This window comes from Elephantulus edwardii, unplaced genomic scaffold (assembly GCF_000299155.1).
Source record: "Elephantulus edwardii isolate Elephantulus edwardi_28Jun2011 unplaced genomic scaffold, EleEdw1.0 scaffold00011, whole genome shotgun sequence".
Taxonomy (NCBI): domain Eukaryota; kingdom Metazoa; phylum Chordata; class Mammalia; order Macroscelidea; family Macroscelididae; genus Elephantulus; species Elephantulus edwardii.
The window spans coordinates 20,387,118-20,396,925 of record NW_006399761.1 but is presented as its reverse complement, the minus strand read 5'-3'; the positions used below and the strand labels follow the sequence as shown (position 1 = coordinate 20,396,925).

The 9,808-nt window shown below is 43.0% G+C and overlaps 1 pseudogene; it reads right to left on the bottom strand.

The window, feature by feature from the left end:
- Nucleotides 1–3,941: 3,941 nt before the first annotated feature.
- On the bottom strand, nucleotides 3,942–5,070 carry LOC102858808 (annotated as a pseudogene).
- Between the last annotated feature and the right edge of the window lie 4,738 nt (nucleotides 5,071–9,808).

Here is a 9,808-nt window from a genome sequence, read left to right as displayed (position 1 = left end):
ACTGGGTGGATTGACACGGTGACCGCTGCAGTGGGCTCTAATGTGTCAGGAAATGTGAGGATGGCCCAGGATCGGACAGGGTTCAGACTTGTTCACAGCGTGGCTATGAGTTGTGCTTGACTCAACGGTGCTAACAACAATCACTGAACTCAGAGATAATGCTTTTAAGATTCTACAAGGGGAAAAAAAGGATTCTACAAGCAGTGAAAGACTGAGCTGGGATGTCCACATAGGTCCACCTGCTCTGAAGTCTTACCTTCTATTGGTTGGATAGCTGATGCACTTTAAAAGTCAACTAGTTCTCCAAGGCTTTTGTTGTGTGTTTCTTTTTAAAGGAGAGAGAAAAGCCAAATAAAAGGAACAAACCAGGGAGCTCTGGTGGACTAGTGGCAAGTAGCTGCACTGCAATCCCAAAGGTGCACGGTTTGAATCCACCAGATGCTCCGCTGGAAAAAGAGGGGCAGTCTCCTCCTGTGCCGTCCAGATCAGATTAGACGGGACACAACAAGGGGGCTAAAAAAAGGAACAAGTCATCTCTAAGCTCCCTTTGGTCTTCCTGTTCCCTAGAGGCAATAGTTTTCATCTGAGTATTCTTCCACTGCCTTGGCTACTCTACATAACAGATTTAGAAATTTTCGCCTTAAAAAACCCAACCTACTAAAAGTGAAGATTTCATGCTCTTACATGTGCCCTACTACCTCTCCTTCATACCCTCCTCCTGTATAGTTAGGATTTAGTGCTAATGCAATATTCTCTATATTATAATGGTCCTGCAGTGTTCATAGGGTTTTCTGAGGCCTGCTATTCCAGAAGTGGGTGGCCAATCCTTCTTCCTAGTCTGTTTCAACCTGGGAGCCCCAGTAAAACCTGCCCACTATGGGCAGCCCCTCTGGCATTTGAAATAGTGGAGGGTTGAAACATTGGTGGCACAGCTTTCAGCATCACAACTACCCACAAGTACAGTGAACTTGACAAGCGAAGCGCTGTACTAATTAGAACAGTGATAAACAAGAATTCAGATATCCAAGCTACAAAGTAATGTGCAATATGCAGTCTGGTTTCCCAATATGCCAGACTGCTGGAGGACGGCAAAGGAGGAAGCCCCTCAACCAGGCGGGCTGACACAGCATTGGGCTCACGTATGTTGGAGATGACCCCGGAGAGGACAGGGTTCAGGTCTGCTGCTCATGGGGTCGACCTGAGTCATACTCCACTCGATGGCACCTACCAGTAACAATGCAAATATAGCCCAGTCATGTAATATCCTGTGTAATGACTCTTCCTGTGTATTGTGATCTTTTATTCTTATGTGATTTTATTATAGTTTTAGTACGTGTCTCACTTTAAGAACTTATTTGACCATTCTGAAACTCTCAGACATTGTCAACATTGTCTGTTTTCAAGCCTGACAGGTAAACTATTTCCCTTGAATAGAACATTTCTGGACTCGTGTCTTCCTGATCCAACCTGGACTACAAAGTTTTGCTACACTCCTGGGAAGAGTGCCTGTTCATCTCTCTAAAATCGGAGATCACTATTGATCTTTTTTGCATTATTTCCGTGTCATTGCTACTCGGTGAGGTTTGGTGGGTGTTTCTGATGGGAGAAAACAAAGCACAGTTTTAGGTTGTCCGTTAAGGTTATGCAGTTTTAAGTGCCAGTCAGGGTAGAAATGGACCTCCTGACCTGCAACCTTCATTCTCTGCAGGAAGTCACAGGGCCCCTCCCACCCAGTAGCCTGGAACCAAAGCCCCTTGTTACTGCTGGCTAGGTTCCCCTCGCCCCAAAGAAAGGAGCAGGGTGGTGGGGATCCGTACCTCCTCCACCTAACCTGTGGCATATATAGGTGCCGTGGTTGAGCACGTGGGACTTTTGAATCATGTCCGTAGGCACCGCTCTGGCTTTATTATTAACTCCCTGCTCCACTGGAGAAAGATGGACAATCTCCTCCTCTGGGATTTACAGCCTGGGAAAGTCGCTTGGAAGGCCGGCTTTAAGTTCAATGAACAGGAGTTTTTCCTTGTGGCTGTGCTCAATAGTCTATGCCATTTGGAGCTGCTCACTTATGAATTGCTAAGTCTTAATTTTCTCATTTGTAAAATAGGATGCTACCTCACAGGAACACAGTAAAGATTAGCATGGCTGTTTAAAAAAATTTTTTATTGATTGTTGCACGTTTTCATCTCCCCTACCAGCCCACCCCTTGTTCCAGATTGTTCTCATACCTGTAATGTACATTCCTTTCCAACAGCTCTTCCCCCTCATCTGTTCTACTGTAGTGTTCATTATCCACTTCCCCCCATTCCCTTTCCACCCTCCACCCCCATGCCAGTCCCATTATGTAACAGCGATGTTATGTTTATCCTTTTGTGACTGAGCTATTTCACTCAGCATAATGTCTTCCAGGCTCCCTCCTACTGTGTAATGTTTTATGAGTTCACGGCTTTTCAGTGCTGCATAATATTCCACTGTGTGAATGTACCCTTTTTTTCCTATCCATTGCTTCCATCTGTTACTGTGAACAATGCAGCAATAAACACAGGTGTGCACACAACTGGTTGAGTCGTGGTTCTGGTTTCTTTAGGGTATATTCCCAGTAGTGGAACTGCTGGGTCAAATGGTATTTTTTTTTTAAATTTTATTAATTTTAATGAAAATTTACACTTTGGATTTCCATTCATTTATTGTTGCACTTTTCTCCCTGACCACCCCCCCCCAATCCCCCCGGTATAATCTTCTCTTTGAAAAGTAACAGAGAAGTTCTTTGTTTTACAATCCCTCCCCCAGGTCCACTCCACTATGCTGCCTTTGCTCTGGACTCGTGTCATGACATTAATACCTAATCACATATCCCTTTTAAACAGTTTTCTCCCTCATCTGTTTCAATGCAGTATACATTATTGAACCCATCTTTCTCAGTCTCCCTCCAACCCCAGTGTCAGTTCTGTTTTACAATAGTGGCACTATGCAGCATCATATGGTATTTTTATTCCTAACTTTTTGAGAAAGCACCAGACTGCCTTCCATAATGGTTGCCCACCAGTAAACAGAAGTCCCAATATGTCCATGACCTCATTAGCATTGGTTGTTTGAGATTAGCATGTTTTTGGTTATTTTTTTAACTTAAAATGTGATTTATTTTTATTTCAGTGTATTATATTAGCATACAGGAATATATATATATTTGAAAAGTAACTGCTGTCCTAAGAGGGCAAGCTGGAATTCAAGGAGGGCAAGCTGGAATTCAATGTCAGGGGGAGATACCCTGTGTCCCAGCTCAGGAAAGGGCTCCTGCAGCAAGTACAGGCTGGGACCTCCTCTGTTACTCTGGCCACCTCTCTGTTGCCATGCTGGAGTTCTCCATGGACCATCGGCAAAAATCATGCCTACTGATTCTACCAGGAGCTTACCAAGGACTGTTTTTAAAACGAGCTACAGAATTAATACTGTGGGTGAGTCAGACCTGGGATAGAAGTCTAATCCTAGTCCTCTCCCTGGTCTCCAGAAATGTGTCGCTGGCTTTTAAAGATGTCACAGAAATTCACTGGGAGAAAATCACGTTTCTTGATTATTATATAAAAGGCACTTACACACATTTTCAATTAAAAAGGTAATTAAGAGATAAATCCTGAGCCGTTCCTCACCTTGAATGATAAATATTCTGGATTTTAAAAAGTATTCAGAGGCAAGCTCTGGTGGCCTAGTGGCAGGAAAGTGCACTGAAATCCCAGAGGTGCGCGGTTCAAATCCACCAGATGCTCTGCTGAAGGAGGAACAATCGCCTCCTGTACCAGTCAGATCCAATCTGACGGTACACACGTAAAAAAAAAAAAAAAGTATTCAGAAAGAAATTTTGTATTTAATTGCTCTGCTTCTGGCAAAATGGTTACTGATAGTCCACGTCCACCCATGGCCACGTGGACAGGTTTTCCCACAGACTTTCACAAAGTAGACTCAACCTCGCCCATTTCCACGCACATAGTCTTCAATTGTGAATAAGATTCAATTGTTACATGACCATTTATTTTCTCTGCCAAATCCTTTTTGTATCCACCAAAGGCATCTCGACTGGGCTGATGTTGCAGTTGTTAATGCAGCACACTCCAGCCTGAGGCTCTAGTGAAGACATCAGCTGCTGGTCCAAAAGTGCTTTCACTTGGCTCCTTCCACAACCTCGGCTTTAGTGTCAAATGAGAAGATGGACATAACAGGTCCAAAGAACTCTTCTTTCATGCATGTCATGTCACATCACCTCTGCAATGAGTTAATATACAAGGTGTCATGTAATATCCCTCTTTTAACTTGGGATCTTCAGGCACATATAAATCTCCCCCACATAAAACCCTTCACACCCTGCTCCACTGCCAGTTTTAACAAACCCAAGGACTAGCTCCAGTTGTGGCCGGTTAATGAGGTGACCCATCCTTGTATCTTCCAGAAGGGGATCTCCAATTTTTATCTTTTGGGTGAGCTTCACCACTTCCTCTGTAAATTTATCAAGGATTTCCTTTTGTATAAACACCCTCATGCCATTACAGCAAACCTCGCCTTGTGTGAGGGACTGGCCATCACAGGGGCACATAATCTGAGATTATGAGTGGAGATTTGGCTCCAAGTTCCAAAGTCACAGGTTTGATTCCTTTAGCTGCCATCTCCATGACCTTTGTGCCGGTGGGCACACTTCCCGTGAAGGAGATTTTGGCCGCATCACGATGCTGGCACAGAAGCCGGCCTGTGACAGACCCTCCTTACACCACATTGAAGAGCCCTGGGAGGGACACCGGCCTCAATATAGCTTTTAGTCAGCAGTAAAGCAGAAACAGGAGGGGAGATGGTTTAAAGATCACAGAGCTACCACAAGCTAGCAATCTGAAAAGGGTAGTTCCACACTCCTATCCCCACACACTCCAAGTGGTTCTCTTCTGGTATAACAACAGGATCCACTGGGGAGCTCGATAGGTTCACCAGCCAGTGAAGCAGCCAAGCTTTAATGGACTTGCCATTTATTTCATCCTTCCATCCTTCCCTTATTATTCCTGCAGCCTCCCAAAGGATTCAACAATGCTCCATATTTTAAAGGCAGTCTTGGCATTTTGAACAGCCAAATGTACTTCCTTTTCTCCTGAACACATGAAAGTCGCTATCACTCATCCCCTTGCCGGGTCAGAAGCCTTCTCGGTGCCGGAAGAGGCGGCTAGCTCCCCGCAGGACCCGTTGAGATAACTGAGTGGCTGCCACACGACAAAGGTGCCAGTACTCATCGTGGCTTTGGAAGCAGACTGGAAAAGGTCAAGAAGCGGAGCACGCGCACCCAGGCCCGCTCTGAGAAACCCGCGCTGACGCCCCGCACTGAGATTAGCATGCTTTAAAGGACCCATCATAAATGCTTAATAATAAACTCACTGCTGTAGAGGTGGCTTAGGTTCGGCAAGCTTCTGTTGGGTTTCTGAAGCTGGACATCATTATGGAAAGAGACTGTTCACCTTTCTCCTGACGATGGACTGCAGCCCACCACCTTATGCACTGCACCACCAGGGCTCCTTAAATGCTTCTTGTTGTGTGGCATTAAACTCCCAGTGACCCTAAGCCCAGATCAAAACTTCACCCTATCCTGTGCCATCCTTACAGTCTGACATGCTCAAGCCCACAGCTGACAAGCACCATGTCAACCCATCTTAAGCTTGCTGCTGTGGTGCGCTGCTGAGTCCATACCTCCTCACAGCTGACCCTCCAGGAGGTTTTCAGAGGCAGTAAATCACGTGGAAGGAGACTGCCCATCCTTCTTCCACAGAGCACCTGGTGGATTCAAACCACATGCCTCTGGGATTGCAGTGCAGCTTCATTACCACTAGGTCACCACTGCTCTAACCTGTGTTCAATAAATACTAAATTATTTTTTATAATTATGGTCTAGAGAAGAAAGGGTAATACTTTGACCCTTATTTTCTCATACTGTCACTAGATCGTGTTAAGATGCTTTTTTTTGGGGGGGGGGGAGATGTTGTTTACCATCGAATCGGATCAGACTGGCACAGGAGACTGTCCCTTCTCAGGCGGAGCATCTGGTGGATTCGAACCATTAAGATGTTTTTTAAGAAAGCTGTGTACCAACGATTCTTCCATTGGTGACCTGAGTCTCACGTGAACCCATCTGGCTGCTAAATGCTCCTATTAACTGCCAGTTCACCCTCTCGGGACTGGTGAAATGCACTGGGCAGCCAAGGTCGACTGACTTAATAAAAAGTACATAAACACCATGTGTCAAGGACTGAACTGTGTCCCCTCAAAATGTGTGTATGCAATGATGTAAGGTGCAAGTTTTTTTAATTCCTCAAGATTTGATAAATCAAGCAGCTGTAAGAAGATTAAGGGTGGGATGTCGTTAGGTGCCTTTAGAGTCCAACAGTCACAGATCTGAACACTCACACTGACCTCTGAACAATAAACAGATCTGTACCCCGCCCTATCCTGCCAATAACATCTCCAGCATGCTCACGCCCACTGGACACTCTGTCAATCCATACTGTCGGAGGTCTTCTTCCTGACCCTCGACCTCTCCCAGTACAATGTCTTTTTCCAGTATCAGGAGGCCCCTCGGACAACATGTGCAGCATGTGTGATGAAGTGTCACCATCCTTGCCTCTAAGAGCACCTTAGATGCACTTTGTTCTTTTCATGGGATATTCAGTACTCTTCTCCAACACCACAACCTGAAGGCATCAATTCTTCTTCTGTCTTTCTTATTCATTGCTCAACTTTCAGGTGCATGCAAGTGAGATATAAAACTCTTTCATTCTTTGATAGCCTTGATCATTTTAAGGGGCATTTCCCTGGGGCAAAGCCTTCATCATCTTTTATCTTACAAGCCAAAAGGATAGGAAATGTGGAGGTAGGCCCTCAGTACCACCTAGATCATCAGGATTGGAGCGTGTCCACAGGACTCAAGTCTGTGTGCTGGGAGGCACAGAGGGATGGTTACATTAAGTCATGCACTGCCCACAGAAGCTCTGGAGGACTGGTGGTCAGGAGTTGCACTGCCAATCCAAAGGCACGTGATTCAAATCCACCAGCTACTCCAGAGGACAGGCAGTCTCCTCTGAAAATCCACCAGAAGGTCAACGATGAGCAGGTTCTGACTTGACGGCAAATATCCTTCAGACAATAAATCTGCTGATTCATTCACTTGCGTATCCACGTATCTCAGACACCATCCAAATGGGAGTTTTCTGGCACTGTTTTCCATTATTGTTGCTTGATGTACTCATGCTTTTTTTGGTTAAGTTTTTTCTTGAAGAAAGGAGTATCCATATGTCTAGTATTTCTCTCATGCTTCATGATATACTGTGCTTTCCTGTACTGTCTGCTATCAAAGTTTGTACTACAGTGTAGAATAAAGGTAAGTTTAAGAGATGGTATTTAGGGGTAAAAATCTCTACTGTTTAAGAAGTGCAGGGTAATAACAGTATTGTTTCGTGAACTTAAATTCTGGTTGTAAATCTATCCACCCACCCACCCACCCATCCATCCATCCATCCATCCATCCATCCATCCATGCATCCATCCATCCATCCATCCCCAGTCACATTCATTTATGTGTGTGCATTTCCTGGCTTACAATTCTGTTTTCAAAACATTTCTTAAGTTTTCAGTTGAAAACATTAGAAACACATATTTTGCTCTTAACTATGTTTTGATTACTGGAGACCTTCAACAGGTCTCTCTTCTATATAATCCTATTCAAACTTTAAACTAAACAGGGTGTCCCTACAATGGTAAAGGCCATTCATGATTCTCAAACCTACAATCTTATCAGGGAAACAAACATGTGGACTTGGCATTATCAAAGTCAGAATTAAATGTTTTAAGGCACAAGGAACATGCTGGGAAAGGTGAAGACCGATTCACCCTGACTGGGGTACCATGGGAGGCCAGAGTTCACAATAATCAGAGACAGGTAGGGAAGTCTGTAGTATATTCTAATGATAAGTGCATGGTGTTGTGTAGTAGGGGTGTTCTGTTGCCAACTAAAAGGCTACCTGTTCAAATCCACTTGCTGCTCTATGAGAATGACGAGGCAGTCTGGCCTTGTTAATATTGGCAACATCCCAGAATCCACTCGAGTTGGAACTGACATGATGCTTAGTGAGTGAGGTTTAAAAATTTTGGCTGGATGATATAGGATGAAAGACGGTCTTTGGGACACAAACATTAATAGTAGTAGGGTCCAAACAGAACCTGCTAGAACATTAATGTACTTTAAAACATTTCAGCAGGGTGACGTGATGTTAAAGTTACATCCTACTTTAATACTTTGTCTTCTCGAGCTGCCCTGTGACCTTTTTTGTTCCCCTCTTTCACTTCAGCCTCTTTTCCCTTTGTTCTGGCTTCTTAAAGCACTAAGTGCATTTTTGCTTCTTAAAGCACTAAGTGCATTTTTTTTTCTTTCTCTTCTGTCTTTGCAATGACCTTTAGCTCTCTTCATGGATGATATGTAAAAAGTGAAAAATGAAATCATTATTTTTCTTTGACATTCCTTTTAAGAAGTATTTTTTCATCATCATCTGTAGAATTTCCATTTTAGAGAGACAAAATTCAGGGAACAGGGATTAGGAATGGAAAGACCGCGTTCTGGTTTGGTAATTCTAACTCAATGGCCAGGGGGTGGCTAGAGTTTTATCCACCAGGAAGTTGGTGTCCCATGAATCCTAAAATATGCAACTCAAGTATTTCCACCCATTCTGTGGTTCTGTGCTTTCCTACTGGGCCTACAGAATGCTGAGTGAAAGCTAGCTAGTGCCTGAGTGAAGGTAGTATATATATCTATTGACACTGAGTGGTATAATAGGTACATTTCCATTTTAAGACGATTCATGCATAATAGTTTAAAAAATTAGACTAAAGAGAGACAAATAAAGGTTTTAAAGTTTTGTCTTTGAAAAGATGGTATCTTACAGTACATACAAAAATACTCTGAAAATACATATGACTTCATTTACAAAACACTGAATCAAACATTACAAGAATTACATGGTTATGGATTATAATAAACTCAGCATGCATTCATGAAACTTAAAAAATATAAGAAATGCATTGAAAAAAGCAGTGTAAAAAATGGTAACTCATAAAGTTAAATAAAAATTACAAAGGTCCTGAGCCAATTAATGGTTGGTAATAATGTCATTCAGAAGTGTCTCTTGGTTTCAATTAACCCACTGCTTATTTCCGCATGCCTTGTCTGTGAAGAAACTATCTCACGTTGTGGGGTAAGTCACGGTCAGTAATTATCATGCCAGGGTAACGTTACACCTCAAGAACACAAATTCCTCACACTTAATGAGCTCTTACTGTGGATGCTGGACTGGAATGAGTTGCTTCTCAGTAAAAAAATATCGGTTAACTAACAACAATGGCATGAGACAGGACAGGTAACAATTTCACCATTCATATACTGACTTTCAGTATCCTGTTTACGTTTTGATTTTTATTAAAGATGCAATTCAAAGGCCTCCACAGGAGGCAAAATACAAAGAATCCATGGTGCCCAACTCCTGTACAAAAATCACTGGATAACTCCCTGATAACTAGGAACAAACATGTGGACAGAAAGGCACACAACACGAAAGAATGTACGTATTCCATGTGCCAATCTGGAAAAAAATAATTTAAATCAAAAGAATAGACAATAACTACATCTACACAAACGAGGAAAGTAGAAAAGATTCCTCACATACATTTATTTCAGGTCTCACCAAGTGGCTTCAATGCTAACACAAATGTGTTAACATTTGGAAAAATAGAAAATTTTTTT